Source organism: Podarcis liolepis (genome assembly GCF_965112155.1).
Source record: "Podarcis liolepis genome assembly, chromosome: W".
Taxonomy (NCBI): Eukaryota; Metazoa; Chordata; class Lepidosauria; order Squamata; family Lacertidae; genus Podarcis; species Podarcis liolepis.
Window position 1 is genome coordinate 31,105,540 of NC_139568.1, and position 19,142 is coordinate 31,124,681.

A 19,142-nucleotide genomic window follows, 5' to 3' on the forward strand; every position below is an offset into this window, starting at 1 on the left:
CCCAAAAGACTCTAAAAGATTATTTTGAGATAAATATGAACACAGAGATGGAAATACGAGTCGTATGGGACGCAAGTAAGGCCGTAATGAGAGGATTCCTCATACAACAAAATTCAATCAAGAAAAAGATACAGAACGAGAAAAATAATAATATCCTTTCTCAATTAAAAGATAAAGAGAAGAATTTAAGATCCAACCCAAAGAATCAGCAGATCCAAAAGGAAATGAAAGCTCTACAGATTCAGTATTCAGATTATAAACCAGGAAATAGAATGGAAAATAAGGAAGATGAGACAAAGGAATTTTGAATCTGCAAATAAATGTGGAAAACTGCTTGCCTGGCAGTTAAAAAAGAGACAGAAACAAAGTACCATTACTAACATTGTATCTGATGGAAAGTCTGTGGAGAACCCTGCGGAGATAAGATGTTTCCAGAAATATTATAAACAGCTGTATAAAAATGGAAAGGAGAACAAAGATAAAACCGAGCAATGGACTGCAAAAAATTCCCGAAAACAAAAGGATCCTACTTAATGGATTAATCATAGAATCATAGAATCATAGAATCATAGAGTTGGAAGAGACCACAAGGGCCATCGAGTCCAACCCCCTGCCAAGCAGGAAACACCATCAGAGCACTCCTGACATATGGTTGTCAAGCCTCTGCTTAAAGACCTCCAAAGTAGGAGACTCCACCACACTCCTTGGCAGCAAATTCCACTGTCGAACAGCTCTTACTGTCAGGAAGTTCTTCCTAATGTTTAGGTGGAATCTTCTTTCTTGTAGTTTGGATCCATTGCTCCGTGTCCGCTTCTCTGGAGCAGCAGAAAACAACCTTTCTCCCTCCTCTATGTGACATCCTTTTATATATTTGAACATGGCTATCATATCACCCCTTAACCTCCTCTTCTCCAGGCTAAACATGCCCAGCTCCCTTAGCCGTTCCTCATAAGGCATCGTTTCCAGGCCTTTGACCATTTTGGTTGCCCTCCTCTGGACACGTTCCAGTTTGTCAGTGTCCTTCTTGAATTGTGGTGCCCAGAACTGGACACAGTACTCCAGGTGAGGTCTGACCAGAGCAGAATACAGTGGCACTATTACTTCCCTTGATCTAGATGCTATACTCCTATTGATGCAGCCCAGAATTGCATTGGCTTTTTTAGCTGCCATGTCACACTGTTGGCTCATGTCAAGTCTGTGGTCAACCAAGACTCCTAGATCCTTTTCACATGTACTGCTCTCAAGCCAGGTGTCACCCATCTTGTATTTGTGCCTCTCATTTTTTTTGCCCAAGTGCAATACTTTACATTTCTCCCTGTTAAAATTCATCTTGTTTGTTTTGGCCCAGTTCTCTAATCTGTCAAGGTCGTTTTGAAGTGTGATCCTGTCCTCTGGGGTGTTAGCCACCCCTCCCAGTTTGGTGTCATCTGCAAATTTGATCAGGATGCCCTTGAGTCCATCATCCAAGTCGTTGATAAAGATGTTGAATAAGACCGGGCCCAAGACAGAACCCTGTGGCACCCCACTAGTCACTCTTCTCCAGGATGAAGAGGAACCATTGATGAGCACCCTTTGGGTTCGGTCAGTCAGCCAGTTACAAATCCACTGAGTGGTAAGCATAGTCAAGACCGCATTTTACCAGCTTCTTTACAAGAATATCATGGGGCACCTTGTCAAATGCCTTGCTGAAATCAAGGTAGGCTATATCCACTGTGTTCCCTTTATCTACCAGGCTTGTAATTCTGTCAAAAAACGAGATCAGGTTAGTCTGACATGACTTATTTTTCAGAAATCCATGCTGACTATTGGTGATCACAGCATTCCTTTCTAGGTGCTCACAGACTGTTTGCTTAATGATCTGCTCCAGAATCTTCTCTGGTATTGATGTCAGACTGACTGGGCGGTAATTATTTGGGTCCTCTCTTTTCCCCTTTTTGAAAATAGGGACAACATTTGCCCTCCTCCAGTCTGCCGGGACTTCGCCTGTTCTCCAGGAATTCTCAAAGATGACTGCCAGTGGTTCTGACATCACATCTGCCAGTTCTTTTTATACTCTTGGATGCAGTTCATCTGGCCCTGGAGACTTGAATACATCTAAACTAGCCAAGTATTCTTGTACTATCTCCTTAGTTATTCTGGGCTGTGTTTCCTTTGCTGAATCATTTGCTCCAAATTCTTCAGGTCGGGCATTGTTTTCTTTATCGGAGAAGACTGAGGCAAAGAAGGCATTGAGGAGTTCAGCCCTTTCTGTGTCCCCTGTTTGCATTTCACCATCTTCTCCTCTGAGTGACCCCACTGTTTCTTTGTTCTTCCTTTTGCTACGAACATACCCATAAAAGCCTTTTTTGTTGCTTTTAACCTCTCTAGCAAGCCTGAGTTCATTCTGTGCTTTAGCTTTTCTGACTTTGTGTCTACACGTGCTGGCTATTTGTTTGAATTCCTCTTTGGTGGTTTCCCCCCTTTTCCATTTTTTGTACACATCCTTTTTTAATCTTAACTCAGTTAAAAGTTCTTTAGATAGCCACCCTGGCTTCTTTAGGCACCTTCCATGTTTCCGTCTCACTGGTATTGCCTGACGTTGTGCTTTTACTATCTCCCTCTTAACAAACTCCCAGCCATCATGAACTCCCTTTCCTTTTAGTATTACTGTCCATGGGATCTCACCCAGCACTTCCCTAAGTTTTATGAAGTTGGCTTTCTTAAAGTCAAGAAATTGAGTCCTAGTATGCTTGACTGCTCCTTTCCGCTGTATAGTAAACTTCAGAAGAGCATGATCACTCGCGCCTAATGATCCTTCCACTTCTACCCCACAAACCAGGTCATCAACATTGGTTAGGACCAGATCTAAAATGGCTGTTCCTCTTGTTGCTTCTCCCACTTTCTGGACAATGAAGTTGTCTGCAAGGCCAGTGAGGAATCTGTTTGACCTTATGCTCTTGGCTGAGTTTGACATCCAACAAATATCCGAGTAATTGAAGTCCCCCATTACTACTATCTCCCTTCCTTTTGCATGCTTGGCCATCTGTTCCAAGAAGGCATCATCTATGTCCTCCGTTTGGCTTGGGGATCTATAGTAAACTCCCACAATGAGGTCTCTGTTATTCTTCTCTCCCTTAATTTTGACCCAAATGCTCTCACTTTGGCTTTGAGGTTCTAAATCTTGGATCTCTTCACAGGTATACACATCCCTGACATATAACGCCGCTCCTCCTCCTTTCTTGTCTGGTCTGTTTCTCTGAAATAGATTTTATCCCCCCATTATTACATTCCAATCGTGGGACTTATTCCACCAGGTTTCAGTGATGCCTATTATGTCATATTTAGTTTGCTGTACCAAGAGCTCAAGCTCATCTTGTTTATTTCCCATGCTTTGCGCATTAGTGTACAGACATTGAAGTCCATTAATCATTCCCCCGTGTCTCTTATTTAAGGATTTTTTCCTCCCACCACTAGGTCTGTGTGCTGTTTGCTCCATTTGGTCTGACATTTGGATGATCATCTGCATCAATTGATAAACTCCTACCTTCAGGAGCACTGTCTCCCTCCCCCACATTAGTCAGTTTAAAGCCCTCCTGATGAGGTTTCTGAGATTTTTGGCAAAAACATTCCTCCCAACCGTTGTGAGGTGCAGCCCATCGCTTCCCAGAAGTCCATCTTCAAGAAACTGCAGTCCGTGAGCTAAGAATCCAAAGCATTCCTGTTTACACCATTTGCGAAGCCAGCTGTTCACTTCCACTATTTTTCCCTCTCTCCCTGGGCCACGTCGTTCAACTGGGAGGACAGATGAGATGACAATTTGTGCATTTAGTTGCTTCAATTTCCTGCCGAGAGCCTCATAGTCTCTTTTGATCTTCTGGAGGCTATTGCTTGCAGTGTCATTGGTTCCCACATGAACCAAGAGGAAGGGGTATTTGTCAGTGGGTTTTATGATTCCTTGCAGTCGTTCAGTTACATCTTGGATCTTAGCCCCGGGGAGACAGCACACTTCCCGAGACATCTTGTCAGGCCCACAGATCACTGCTTCTGTTCCCCTCAATAGGGAATTCCCTATCACCACTACACGCCTCCTCTTAGGTTTGGTCAGGGTTCTTCCGTGAGCTGTCCGTTCCAAGGTCGCCTGCACATTCCCTGAGGACTGACTTTGCTGCTCATCTTCATATACCTGATCGACTGTAATGAGGGAGAGATCCTCAAATGGAGTCTGCTCTTCGTCTTCCATGCTAGGGGAGAGGACCTCAAAGCGATTGTGTATTTCTAAACAATCAGAGCGAACCCTGGGCCTCCTACTTCTTTGAGTCACGTTTCTCCATATATCTGGCTCCTGTGTTGGTGAACTAGCCTCCTTCTCAGGGGAGTCCCCTGTCTCCTCCTTGGTGGAGACGGTGTGCTCTGTTGCTTCCAAGAAGAGCTCCAGCTCTCTAATTCTTTGGAGCGTAGCTACACGTTCCTCCAGTTGCTGGACTTTGTCTTTTAAGAGGGCAATCAACATGCAATTGCTGCAGGTAAAGCTGCCTGCAACCTTTGGCAAGATGGCAAACGTTGCGCAGGAACCGCAGGCGACTGCAGCTGTTCCCTCCCCCTCCATCTTGAGAACGTGTCGTTGGGGGTGGCTACAGCGGTCCTCCATCATAAAAAGCGTGAAGACAGGACAAATAACTCCCCCCACAAAAAAACCTAGGTCTCCCCCAACAAACGTTTGAGACTAGCTCCCCTAAATAAAAAAGATGGATCAAACTGTGCGCGCCGCACACACACAAGAAAACCCTTTTTGCTCCTTCTTCAACTGCTGCCCTGCTAGCTCTGATAAGCTCCTCCCACAGCTAATCACCTGCCTCAACAGAAACCCTCCCCCTCTGACCTTTGCACAGGGAGAACAGCTAATCAGCCACAAAGAAACACACACACACACACACACACACACACACAAACACACACACACAAGAAAACCCCTTTTGCTCCTTCTTCAACTGCTGCCCTGCTAGCTCTGATAAGCTCCTCCCACAGCTAATCACCTGCCTCAACAGAAACCCTGCCCCCTCTGACCTTTGCACAGGGAGAACAACTAATCAGCCACAAAGAAACACACACACACAAGAAAACCCTTTTTGCTCCTTCTTCAACTGCTGCCCTGCTAGCTCTGATAAGCTCCTCCCACAGCTAATCACCTGCCTCAACAGAAACCCTGCCCCCTCTGACCTCTGCACAGGGAGAACAGCTAATCAGCCACAAAGAAACACACACACGCACACACACGCACAAGAAAACCCTTTTTGCTCCTTCTTCAACTGCTGCCCTGCTAGCTCTGTTAAGCTCCTCCCACAGCTAATCACCTGCCTCAACAGAAACCCTGCCCCCTCTGACCTTTGCACAAGGAGAACAGCTAATCAGCCACAAAGAAACACACACACACACACACACACACACGAAAACCCTTTTTGCTCCTTCTTCAACTGCTGCCCTGCTAGCTCTGATAAGCTCCTCCCACAGCTAATCACCTGCCTCAACAGAAACCCTGCCCCCTCTGACCTTTGCTCAGGGAGAACAGCTAATCAGCCACAAAGAAACACACACACGAAAACCCTTTTTGCTCCTTCTTCAACTGCTGCCCTGCTAGCAGATTAATAACACAGCAGCAGGTTGATAAGGCGATAAACCAGATGCAACTTGGCAAAGCACCAGGCCCAGAGGGTTTGTCGGCGAAATACTATAAGACTATGAAAGACAGGCTTATCCAACCACTTGTAGAAGTTTGCAATAAGATATTATTATTTTTTGAGCAATAATTTTATTAGTTTTTACAATATCAATGACAAACAAAAACATAAAACAAACAAAACATAACAAACATAAATCATAACCTTATTGAAAATAACAGTTATTTGCTTTGTAAAACGACTTCCTCGTTTCCCCTTAGTTGAATTTTATTGCATATCCTTATAACGGTTTTCCAAATCCCAATTTTAATACCCTTTAAATTAAACAATAACATCTTTAAATCTTCTCCTTCTTGTATTAGACATATTATTTTATCAGTTAACATAAATACAATCCTAAGCCCATTAAGTATCTGGACGCTATTTCTAGTTATTTTATCTTAACAAATTTAGCTAAATAATAATTAAATTTCTTCCATTCTTCGTGGTGTTCCTCCTCCTTCTGGTCGCGGACTCTTCCGGTTAGATCGGCTAGCTCCATAAAATCCATCATCTTCATCTGCCATTCTTCTACTGTTGGTATTTCCACTTTTTCGCTAACAAAATACGAGCCGCAGTTGTGGCATACAAAAATAGATTAACATCTTTCTTGGTTCCAGTTACAGATAGGTAGCCGTGTTGGTCTGCCATAGTCAAAATAAAAATAAAAATAAAAAAAATCCTTCCAGTAGCACCTTAAAGACCAACTAAGTTAGTTCTTGGTATGAGCTTTCGTGTGCATGCACACTTCTTCAGATACACTGAAACAGAAGTTGCCAGATCCTTCTATATAGTGAGAAGGTGGGGAGGGGTATTACTCAGAAGGGTGGTTGGGAATGGGAGATTGGCAGATAGCTGAGATGAGCCTGTTGATGACTATTAACGACTGTAATAGGTCTTACACGAAAAGGCAAGGGGTGAGAAGGTGAGAAATGGCTTAGTCATGTATAATGAGATAAGAATCCAATGTCTCTGTTCAGACCAGGTCTCTCCATGGTTTTAAGTTTGGTAATGAGTTGCAATTCAGCAGCTTCTCTTTCCAGTCTATTTCTGAAATTCCTTTGTAGTAAAACAGCTACTTTGAGATCTTGTATAGAATGTCCTCACCTTCTCACCCCTTGCCTTTTCCTGTAAGACCTATTACAGTCGTTAAGAGTTGTCAACAGGCTCATCTCAGCTTTCTGCCAATCTCCCATTCCCACCACCCTTCTGAGTAATACCCCTCCCCACCTTCTCACTATATAGAAGGATCTGGCAACTTCTGTTTCAGTGTATCTGAAGAAGTGTGCATGCACACGAAAGCTCATACCAAGAACTAACTTAGCTGGTCTTTAAGGTGCTACTGGAAGGATTTTTTTTATTTTTATTTTTATTTCATCTTTCTTGGGCAATTCTGAACCTGTTATTCCAAGAAGAAAGGCCTCTGGTTTCTTTATAAATGTGTATTTCAACATTTTTTTCAATCCATTATAAATCTTTTCCCAGAGATCTTTCACCTTGGGGCAAGTCCACCACATACGAAAGAATGTTACTTCCTTTTCTTTAAATTCCCAACATGTATTATCACAATTATGATACATCTTTGCTAATTTTACAGGAGTCAAATACCATCTATACATCATTTTCATAATATTTTCCTTTAACAAAGTACATGCGGTGAACTTCACCTCTTTCTTCCACAATCTTTCCCAGTCCTCAAACATTATGTTATGTCCTAAATCTCTTGCCCAATCTATCATCACCGATTTAACTTGTTCATCTTTCGTATGCCACTCCAGCAAAAGCTTGTACATTTTAGATAAGTTTTTACCTTCAGTATCTAACAACTCCATCTCCAACTTAGATTTTTCCAAGGCAAAACCATTTTTCTTATCCAGTTTATACAATTCATTAATCTGGTGGTAATGTAGCCAATTTAGCTTATCTTTAATTTGTTCAAATGGTCTTAATTTATAACCTTCCTCTTCCTCTATTAATAAGTCATAATATCTCAACCATTTGGTATCCATATTTATTTTTTTCTGGGCCTTTGCCTCCATTGGTGAAAGCCATCTGGGCGTCTTTCTTTCTAAAAGGTCTTTGTATTTTATCCAAACATTATACAACGATTTCCTAATTATATGATTTTTAAATGCTTTATGGGCTTTTACTTTATCATACCACAAATATGCATGCCAACCAAACACATTATCAAATCCTTCCAAATCTAGTAAATCTGTATCTTCTAATTTCATCCATTCTTTAATCCAACAAAGTGCAGCAGCTTCAAAATAGATTTTTAAATCTGGCAGAGAGAATCCCCCTCTTTCTTTAGAATCCGTAAGTAATTTGTATTTAATTCTGGGTTTCCTCCCCTGCCAGATAAATCTAGAAAGAGCTTTTTGCCATTCTTTAAAACATTTCACATTGTCTATAATTGGGAGGGCTTGAAACAAAAAAAGCATCTTTGGCAGCACATTCATCTTAATCACAGAAATCACAGAAATCCGGCCCATTAATGACAATTTTAAGTTAGACCACACCTCTAAATCTCTTTTAATTTCATTCCATATTTTCTCATAGCTATCCTTATACAAATTCAAATTTTTCCCAGACAGGTTCACCCCCAAATATTTAACTTTTTTCACAAAATCTAGGCCCGTTTTTTCTTGTAATATTTTCCTTTCTTCATTATCCAGATTTTTCTCTATTACTTTGGTCTTGCTCTTGTTTAATTTAAATCCTGCTACCTGACCAAACTCATGTATTAGCTCCAGTGCTTTAACTGCACTGAAGTCTGGATCTTGTAATGTCAGAACTAAATCATCAGCAAAGGCTTTTAATTTATATTGTTTCAAACCTACTGTAATACCTTTAACTTGTTCATCTTTTCTAATTATACTTAGCAAGACCTCCATAACAGAGATAAAGAGCAGAGGGGACAGAAGTTTGCAATAAGATAATAAGAGGGGACAAAGCACCTGAAACCTGGAAGGAAGCTTTCATTACACTGATACCAAAACAAGATCAAGATAGATCAAGTGCAAAAAATTATAATCCAATCTCATTACTTAATGTGGATTACAAAATTTTTGCTAATATTTTGGCCAACAGGTTGAAGAAGGTATTAACAGATTATATTCACAAAGATCAGGCAGGATTCCTGCCTGGAAGGCATATGAAAGATAATATTAGGAATATAATTGATGTATTGGAAAGATTGGAAGTTGAAAAAATAGGAAAGCAATGTTAATGTTTATTGATGCTGAGAAGGCCTTCAATAATGTGTTTTGGAGATTTATGATAAAAAAACTTAGAAAGTATTGGGGTAGGCAAAGATTTCTTAAATGGTATTAATGTGATCTATTATGAACAAAACGCAAAAATTATAGTTAACAATGTGGTTTCAGATGAAATTAGAATTGAAAAAGGAACCAGGCAAGGGTGCCCACTCTCCCCCTCTACTATTTATAACGGTCCTGGAGGTTTTGTTAAGTATGCTAAGGATGGAGGAAGAAGTAAAAGGTATAACAGTAGGATCTAAACAATGTAAGTTAAAAGCCTTTGCGGATGATTTGGTGTTAACATTGCAAGACTCCAGTGCAGTAAAATCACTGGAACTGATTCAGGAGTTCGGGCAAGTAGCAGGATTTAAGTTAAATAAGAGCAAAACAAAAGTAGTGGGGAAAAATTAGATAATGAGGAGAGAAAAATCCTTCAAGAAAAGACTGGCCTAACTTTTGTGAAAAAGGTCAAATATCTGGGTGTGAATTTATCGGTGAGAAATTTGAACCTGTTTAAAGATAATTATGAGAAACTATGGAATGAAATGAAGAGAGATTTGGAGATCTGGTCAAATTTAAAACTGTCGCTAATGGCCCGAATATCGGTGGTTAAGATAAATGTATTGCCAAAGATTTTGTTTTTATTTCAAGCTCTACCAATTATTGACAATGTGAAATGTTTTAAAGAATGGCAAAAAGCCTTGTCTAAATTTATCTGGCAGGGGAAAAAACCCAGAATTAAATATAAACTACTTACAGACTCAAAAGAAAGAGGGGGATTTTCCCTGCTGGATTTAAAGATTTACTTTGAAGCTGCAGCTTTATGATGGGTTGAGGAATGGATTCAATTAGACAGTGTTGATGTTCTGGACTTGGAGGGATTTGACAATGTATTAGTTCCAAGGGTGGAACTGAAACAACAGGGGAGTGTTATATGTATAACAGCTGTTTGTTTTCTTCTCTGGATCACGCTTTGCTCGCAGCGCACATTGATTCATATGGGGGAGTATGTTACGATATTGAAGCAATGCAGCCGCGAGTTGCTGGTAGCTTGAAAGCAAAACATAATGGGAATGTTGGGACTGTTCCGTGGGAAACAGAGGGACAGCCAATTCACAGTGCAGAGGGCACTGGAATTAGCTCAGAGTGTAATATGAGCTGGACAGGAAGTGTTTGTTCTCTCTTGACTGCAGGAGTATGAAGAGAGCAGTCATGTTTTCTGTAACGCTGCAAAGACAGAAATAAAGGCATGTAAATACGTTTCTGTCTATCTCTTTCCCCTGCCCAGGGGGGGGGGGCAGGAAAGAGGGGTGTGTTCTTCTCACGCTGAGAAGGATCGCCTATCGCGACCTCTGCCTGGATCCTGCCGGGAAAGCAGACAGGGAGGTCAACAGGAGACCAAGCTGGGTGCCTGGGAGAGTTTCCAGTTTCTCCTGATAAAGGCTTGATTTCCGACAGGCATGCATATTTATGGTATGATAAGATAAAGGCCCACAAAGGTTTTAAAAATCATGAAATAGAAAATCTTCATACAGTGTTTGGATAAGATATAAAGATCTCCTAGAAAGGAAAACACCCAGATGGCTTTCGCCAATGGAAGCAAAGGCCCAGAAAAAAATAAATATGGAGAGTAAATGGTTGACATATTATGATTTATTGCTGGAGGATAATGAAGGATTTAAATTAAGACCATTTGATCAAATTAAATCTAAAGTGGATTGGTTACAATATTATCAGATCCAATGAATTGTACAGGTGAAACTCAGAAAATTAGAATATCGTGGAAAAGTTTATTTATTTCAGTAATTCAACTTAAAAGGTGAAACTAATATATGAGATAGACTCATAACATGCAAAGCGATACATGTCAAGCCTTTATTTGTTATAATTGTGATGATTATGGGGTACAGCTGATAAAAACCCCAAATTAACGATCTCAGAAAATTAGAATATTGTGAAAACGTGCAGTAGCTATTCAATCCATAACACCTGAAATGGGTTCAGTAGGAAGCACAATCATGGGGAAGGCTGCTGACCTGACAGTTGTGCAGGAAGCCATCATTGAGACCCTCCATAAGGAGGGAAAGCCTCAAAGGATAATTGCAGAAGAAGTTGGATGTTCCCAAGGTGCTGTATCAAAGCACATTAATGGAAAGTTATGCGGAAGGGGAAAGTGTGGAAGAAAAAGGTGCACAAGCAGCAGGGATGACCACAGCCTGGAGAGGATTGTCAGTAAAAGACCATTCAAATGTGTTGGAGACTTTCACAAGGAGTGGACTAAGTCTGGAGTTAGTGCATCAAGAGCCACCACACACAAACAGATCCTGGAGATGGGCTTCAAATGTTGTATTCCTCTTGTCAAGCCGCTCCTGAACAAGAAACGTCAGAAGACTCTTGCCTAGGCTAAAGGAAAGAAAGAAAGAACTGGTCTGTTGTTCAGTGGTCCCAAGTCCTCTTTTCTGATGAGAGCAACTTTTGCATCTCATTTGGAAACCAAGAACCCAGAGTCTGGAGGAAGAATGGGGAGGCACACAATGCCAGATGCTTGAAGTCCAGTGTGAAGTGTTGATTTGGGGAGCCATGCTATCAGCTGGTGTTGGTCCACTGTGCTTCATTAAGTCCAGGGTCAACGCAGCAGTCCACCAGGAGATTTTGGAGCACTTCATGCTTCCTTCCACAGACGAGCTTTATGGGGATGCTGATTTCATTTTCCAGCAGGACTTTGGCACCTGCCCACACTGTCAAAAGTACCAAAACCTGGCTCAATGCCCATGGGATTACTGTGCTTGATTGGCCAGCAAACTCGCCTGACCTGAACCCTATGGAGAATCTATGGGGCATTGCCAAGAGAAAGATGAGAGACATGAGACCGAACAAAGCAGAAGAGCTGAAGGCTGCTATTGAAGCATCCTGGTCTTCCATAACACCTCAGCAGTGCCACAGGCTGATAGCATCCATGCCACGCCACATTGAGGCAGTAATTGATGCAAAAGGAGCCCAAATCAAGTACTGAGTACATATGCATGCTTCTACTTCTCAGAGGTCCAATATTGCTCTATTTGCAGTCCTTGTTTTGCTGATTTCATTTAATACTCTAATTTTCTGAGACTGTTAATTTGGGGTTTTCATCAGCTGTACAGCATAATCATCACAATTATAACAAATAAAGGCTTAACATATCTTGTTTTGCATGTCATGAGTCTATCTAATATATTAGTTTCACCTTTTAAGTTGAATTACTGAAATAAATGAACTTTTCCACGATATTCTAATTTTCCGAGTTTCACCTGTATAAGCTTGATAAGAAAAATGGTTTTGCAACAGAAAAAACCAAATTGGAAACGGAGTTGTTAGATACCAATGTTAAAAATTTATCTAAGATGTATAATTTATTGTTGGAGTGGCATACAAAGGATGAACAAGTAACATCTGTGATGATAGACTGGACAAGAGATTTTGGACATAATATAATGATGGAAGATTGGGAAAGGTTGTGGAAGAAAGGGGTTAAGTTTACTGCCTGCACTGTGTTAAAGGAAAACATTATGAAAATGATGTATAGATGGTACTTAACCCCAGTAAAATTAGCAAAGATTTATCATATGAGTGATAATTTATGTTGGAAATGTAAAGAAAAAGAAGGTACCTTTTATCATATGTGGTGGACATGTCCTAAGGTGAAAGACTTCTGGGAAAAGATTTATAATGAAATGATAAAAATGTTGAAATATACATTAAGAAACCAGAAGCCTTTCTACTTGGAATAATAGGATTGGAATTGCCCAAAAAGGATGTTAGATTGTTTTTGTATGCCACCACTGCTGTAAGAATCTTACTGGCTAAAAATTGGAAATTGCAAGATATACCAACAGTAGAAGAATGGCAGATGAAGATGTTGGACTTTTTGGAGCTGGCCGACCCCTCCTTGCCAAAAGGCCGCCTCTTAACGCGTTAAACTGGCGTGCTCCCGTTGCCCTTACAAGCACCCTTGATAGAAATGGCTGCCGCGGCTTCGATGCTCCACCCCGGCAGGCAGCGGCGGCCGAATACCCGGATCCCGGCAAAACGCGTTAGAAGACACAGCGAAAAACAACTAAGCCAACTCAAAGTTACCTGGGAATGGAAGCACCCGGGGCAGAGGGGGGTCTGGATGATAAAGCGGAGGAACCAAGTCGCAGCAACACAGGGACAAGCACCCAGGGGGAAGGGGAGCACCTAGGGATGGGGAAAGGACGCAAGAGGGAACACCGGCGTGTTTTAAGCGCCGGGTCCGCGAGCTTGGAAGGGGACCGCAGCAAAGGGGAACCCCCGCGATAGAAAATGGAGAACACAGCCGGGTACAGTCAGTACGCGAGCAGGGGGGGGGGAGCAACAGGAGGAGGGTCCGTGGATGTAGCGGCAAAAGGCAGCCGCGTGTATACTTTACCCTCCTTTTCGAGCGTGACGCTTACGATCAGTTCACGATTCCGTTCAAGGTGATGGAATACCTTCCGTTGTGCCAATCTCCTTCCCGGTGCGAAGTGACAGAAAAATCCGGGCCGCGCGGCCGCTCGCTCCCCCCAGCCTGTCTCTGTTGGGAAACTGCCAGGGAGATAACGTCCATCTGAGCCCCCAAGCCGGAGTTCTGGACGTCCATCGGCCTCCCGTAGTCACGCAGATCCAACAGTTAGGGGCACAAAGCCTTTGGAAATTCCTAGCCACATTCCTAGGCTTGCACCGCAGCTTGCACCGCAGAAGAGCAGAAAAGCATATTTACAGACTTTATTTAGAACATGAACAGAACAAAAGAAAACACGTCCATTCTCAGTCAGCGTCTCTGACCATCTGAGAAAACGAAAGGAATATCAGCAGAACATAAACATCCTGTGAACAGGACATGCGCAGACTCTGTGACTCCCAAAGCCTGCTCCCTTTAAGGTGGAACGGAAATATCCTAACATCCTCCCCCTTTCCGTGTAACCTGTTGTACCTGTGGTTCACCCAATTGCAACCTTTGTACATAAACCTTAAGTTGTTCTTTGTTAACAACCTTAGACAACAGATCAGCAGGAATTTCATTTCCTGGCATGTAGGACACCTGAATAAGTCCTTTCTGAATACACTCCCTTGCACGATGTAGCTTAATCTGCAACTACTTGGTTCTCTGCTTGCAACTCTCGGAGTTCAGCAAAGCCAAACAAGATCTATTGTCTTGATACACTTGTACAGGACATTTCACAGACACTCTGATGTCCTTAAACAGTTGCATCAACCATTCACAATCCATGAGTGAAAATGACAGAGCATTGAGTTCTGCTTCACAGGAACTTAGGCTCACTGTTGTCTGCTTCTTGCACAACCAGTCAAACAGGCAGTGGTTGTACATGTAGCATACTCCAGAAGTGCTTGTACCATCCGTGGTGTCACTTCCAAAACTTGCATCTGCAAAGATTTCAAGACCTCCAGTCTTCTGACTGGTGAACCTCAGCCTGTAGTGCATAGTCCCTTTCAAATAGCGGGCTATGCGCTTCAGAGCTTTCCAATCCTGAACCGTAGGATTGTTGGCATGTCTGCTAAGCAGATTACAGCTTACAGCTATGTCAGGTCTTGAACATCTGGCAATGAAATTCAGCTTGCCTAGAATGCATCTGTACAGCGTTGTGTCAGAAAACGCTTCAGCAGTACTGTCTACCTGGTAACCTGTCACCATCGGTGTGTCTGCTGGGTTTGCATCAACCAAATTCAACCTGGTTAACACATCAGCAATTTTCTGTGTTTGGTGTACCAGAAAATTACCTGCTTGGTCCCTCTCCACCTGCAGAGAAAGATAGTTGGATACCTCACCAAGATCCTTCATGTCAAAGTGCTCCTTCAGCTGAGCTAGGGTGCTTTGGTAAAAAGCCTGATTCTTCCAAAACATCAGAAGATCATCAACAAAACATAAACAATACAGTTTGTTTTTCCCCTCCTCCTTGACAAACACACATGGATCAGCTTTGCCCTGGTGAAAACCTAGAGAAAACAATGTCTCAGTGAGTTTTGTGTTCCAACACCTGGCACTCTGCTTGAGACCATATAAGGATTTCCGCAGTTTACAGACCATTCCCTTCTGTATCTCCATCCCATCAGGTGGAAGCATGAACAGCTCCTCCCCCAAAATCCCGTACAAAAAAACTGTATTAATGTCGTGGTGGGAAACATGCAGTTTCTCCTCCGCAGCGACCTTGAGCATCAGCCGAATGCTCTCATATTTGACTGTGGGTGAGTAGGTCTCGTGGTAATCCTGTCCTGGTACCTGTGAAAAACCTCTGGCAACCAATCTGGCTTTGTGTCTGACTACCTTGCCATTCTGGTCTGTCTTGGCCTTGAAGACCCATTTGCTGCCAACCAGTCTCATTCCTGGGACTACTGGTACCAGTTCCCAAGTTTGGTTCCTGTTCAAGGAATCAACTTCAGCCTTCATGGCATTAAGCCAAGGCTCAGCATCTTTAGAGGTCAACTCCTGAACCTCTTTGAAGCTTGAAGGTTCCCATACCTTCTCTGAGCTACCAAGAACAGCAGTTGCTGTCTTAGCAAACTCATCAGCATACCTCTTTGGAGGTCTGCCTTTGGTCGCCCTTTCAGACCTGCGTACTAGACGCAAGTCTTCTGGACTTATCTCCTCTTTCTTAGGAGAAAAGTGACCAATGGTGAACAGTGGTTCTTCCAGTTCATTGTCAGACGCATCAGATGGTCTGACTGAGGCCTGTGCGCTCTTGTAGTCTGCCGTGTCATCACTGTCACTGACACCAGCAGCAGCAGCAGCGCCGCCCACTGAACTGGAATCCGAACTCTGATCATCATCATCATCCTCATCCTCATCCTCCTCATCATCATCAGCAGCAGCAGCTTTCTCATCTTTAGCTGCTTGCTTGACATCACCTTCAACCTCCTCTGGGTAACACTGGAAAATTCCCACATTTTCCCCCCACTTAGGATTGTACTCAACACTCCTTGTGAACTTAATGGACTTAGAGTCAGTCATCCATACCCTGTATGCACCTTTTTCGTACCCCATGAACAAACCATGTGCCCCAAGCTTGTTGGTTTGTTGTGTGCGTATCCACATGTCAGAACCAAAGATTTTCATGTGCTTGATGTTGGGCTTCTTGCCAAACATCTTCTCATAGGGGGTACAACCAATGGGTGATGACAATCTGCGATTATAGGAATAAACCAAATTCCCCAAAGCTTCTCCCCAAAACTTATCAGGGAGATTGGCATCATGCAACAAGGTTTTGATTCCTTGCAGCAATGTTTGATTTGCTCTCTCCGCAAGACCATTCATCTATGGCGATCTGGGCGTTGACATGTCATGCTGGATTCCCTTCTCAGTCAGGAAAGCTTCAAACTGCTGAGAAGTAAACTCCCCGCCCCGATCAGTAAACAAACAAGAAATACGTTTACTGTGCACATTCTCCAACCAAGCACAGAATTCCTTAAACTTCGGAAACGCTTGCGATTTCTGTTCGAGCAAATACACATGAATGTACCTGGAAAAAGAATCAATCAGAATCATGAAGTACCTTGCTCCTCCTAAAGAGGGCGCTAGTGGACCAACCAGGTCTGCATACACCAGCTGGTAGGGTTTGGAAGCCTGCCTGCTAGACTCCTTGCCTTTTGGAGCAACCTTTACCTTGTTCTCTGCACAAGATACACATTTCATGTGAAATTTACAGGGTTTGATGTTCAAACCCTCAACCACCTCTGGCATCTTGGCCAGTGCCTTCCAAGAGAGGTGACAAAACCTTCGATGCGCATCATGAATGCAACCTGCATGAAGAACTTTGTTAGTTTGTGCAACACAACAAGAATCAGCCTTAGATACAACAGCAGTGTCATCATAAGTTATATGGAACAAACCATCCATAAACTTTGCATGCAAATAGTCCTCTTTGCCTTTACTGATGACACAGACGCTCCTCTTGAAGGAAATCTGAAAACCACGCCCAGTAAGCTGTGGGACGCTCAACAAGTTGCTTGCAGCGCCTGGAACATACAGTACACCGCTGATGGTTGTGTGCAAACTTGCAAGTTTCACAGTCCCTTCTCCTGCAATTTGCAACGTCCTTCCATCAGCCAGGTGGATCTCACCTTCCTGAGGCTTGAAGGAGATAAAGAGATGCCGATCCTTCGAGATGTGGCGCGTACAGCCTGAATCAACAACAAAGCTGCCTTTGGCTGTTGGAGCAGTCTTTACAGCAAGCAAACCCTTGTTTTGCAGTGGTGTGGGCTTTTGCAGCTTGCCCCCCTGCTGCTCCTGGCCACCAGATGTGCCTTTAGCCTTTGGTGAAGCTGTGCCAGCAAGCAAAACCTTGCTTTCCACTGGCGTGGGCTTTTGCAGCTTGCCCCCCTGCTTCTGGTCAGCAGACGTGCCTTTAGCCTTTGGTGAAGCTGTGCCAGCAAACAACGCTTCACCCTCCCTCTGCTCCTGGCCATCTGCAGACGCCTGCGTCTGGCTCTGTTTACCTTTGCCTTTCCGGCCTCTGCAAAGGCGATGGCCTTGGTTCTCACGAGAAACAGAGCTCTCAGCTGCCGACTCCTTGGCTCCCCCTGGAGGCTGGAATGCTGCCTGGGATGACGTGACGGTCAGCTCCCCCTGCAGCTTGCAACCGGTGCCCTCAGCATCCCTGCATTCACTCGCATTCTGGGAAACAGCTAGGACCTCCGATGCAGTCAAACTCTGGGCTGGGATTATTGGCTTGTGAGCTTTCAACAAAGCAGTCCACATTCCACGTGCAGTGGTGTTGCCAGCCAGCGTCTTAATTTCCTCAAGAGATACGGATAAGACTATTACGTCTATCGCTTTCGAATCAGCTGATTTCCATTTCTCTGTCAGAGGAACTGGGGGGGCTTCACTCACGGTATGCCACACCCCAAACTGACGCAGCAAAGATTCACACCATTTTGCCCAGGTTTCATAATTCTGCCCATCCAACTTAGGGCATTCAGCATTTCCATAAGCTTGGAAAAACTCCATTCCAGCTTTTGGCATTAGCCGTGAGTCTTTTTTAACTTGAGAGACTCCTTATCTTGGCAGCCATTAATCACGAAGCCTTTTTGGCGCAGCTCCCAGGCCAATTAAGCTGCCGGAGATCAAAGACTCCTTGCGAGGTAAACAGAAAAGCCAAAAGCCTCCCTCATTTCTTTCGCTTTTCCCACCGTACCTCTTAAACGCAGTCTGTTGCAGCTTTACTCTCCTGTAGGTGCTTTGAATCTGGGCCCGAAACCTTGTTGTTGGGAAACTGCCAGGGAGATAACGTCCATCTGAGCCCCCAAGCCGGAGTTCTGGACGTCCATCGGCCTCCCGTAGTCACGCAGATCCAACAGTTAGGGGCACAAAGCCTTTGGAAATTCCTAGCCACATTCCTAGGCTGGTGCACCCTCTTTCAGCAGAAAGCACAGTCAAAAGCTTGCACCGCAGAAGAGCAGAAAAGCATATTTACAGACTTTATTTAGAACATGAACAGAACAAAAGAAAACACGTCCATTCTCAGTCAGCGTCTCTGACCATCTGAGAAAACGAAAGGAATATCAGCAGAACATAAACATCCTGTGAACAGGACATGCGCAGACTCTGTGACTCCCAAAGCCTGCTCCCTTTAAGGTGGAACGGAAATATCCTAACATCCTCTTGGCACACCTCCGCCGCCCGTAGTGATTTCAGCTCGAAAAGGTGATTTCAGCTCTCGGCTCGATCAAGGCCAAACGCGACTGGAGGCGAGGCTAGCGGCGGCCAACACAGCGAAAAGCGAAGGAAAAAAGGCTGACAAAGCAAGCGTTTGAAGCGGGAACAGGAAGAAAAAACCTCTCTGGCGCCCAGGTGGAAAGAGGGCGATCCGTTCAGTGACACGCCCGAGGATTCCCTGTTCTCGCGTGGGGGAAAAGCCAGCCCCCCGCGCGGGAGTGGGTGGAGCAAGCCCGCAACCCCATCTCCTTTGAATCGGAAATGGCTATGTTAGATTGTTTTTGTATGCCACCACTGCTGTAAGAATCTTACTGGCTAAAAATTGGAAATTGCAAGATATACCAACAGTAGAAGAATGGCAGATGAAGATGTTGGACTTTTTGGAGCTGGCCGACCTGACTGGAAGAATCCACGATCAGAAAGAAGAGGAACACCAAGACGACTGGAAGAAATTTAAAGATTATTTAGCTAGATATTGTA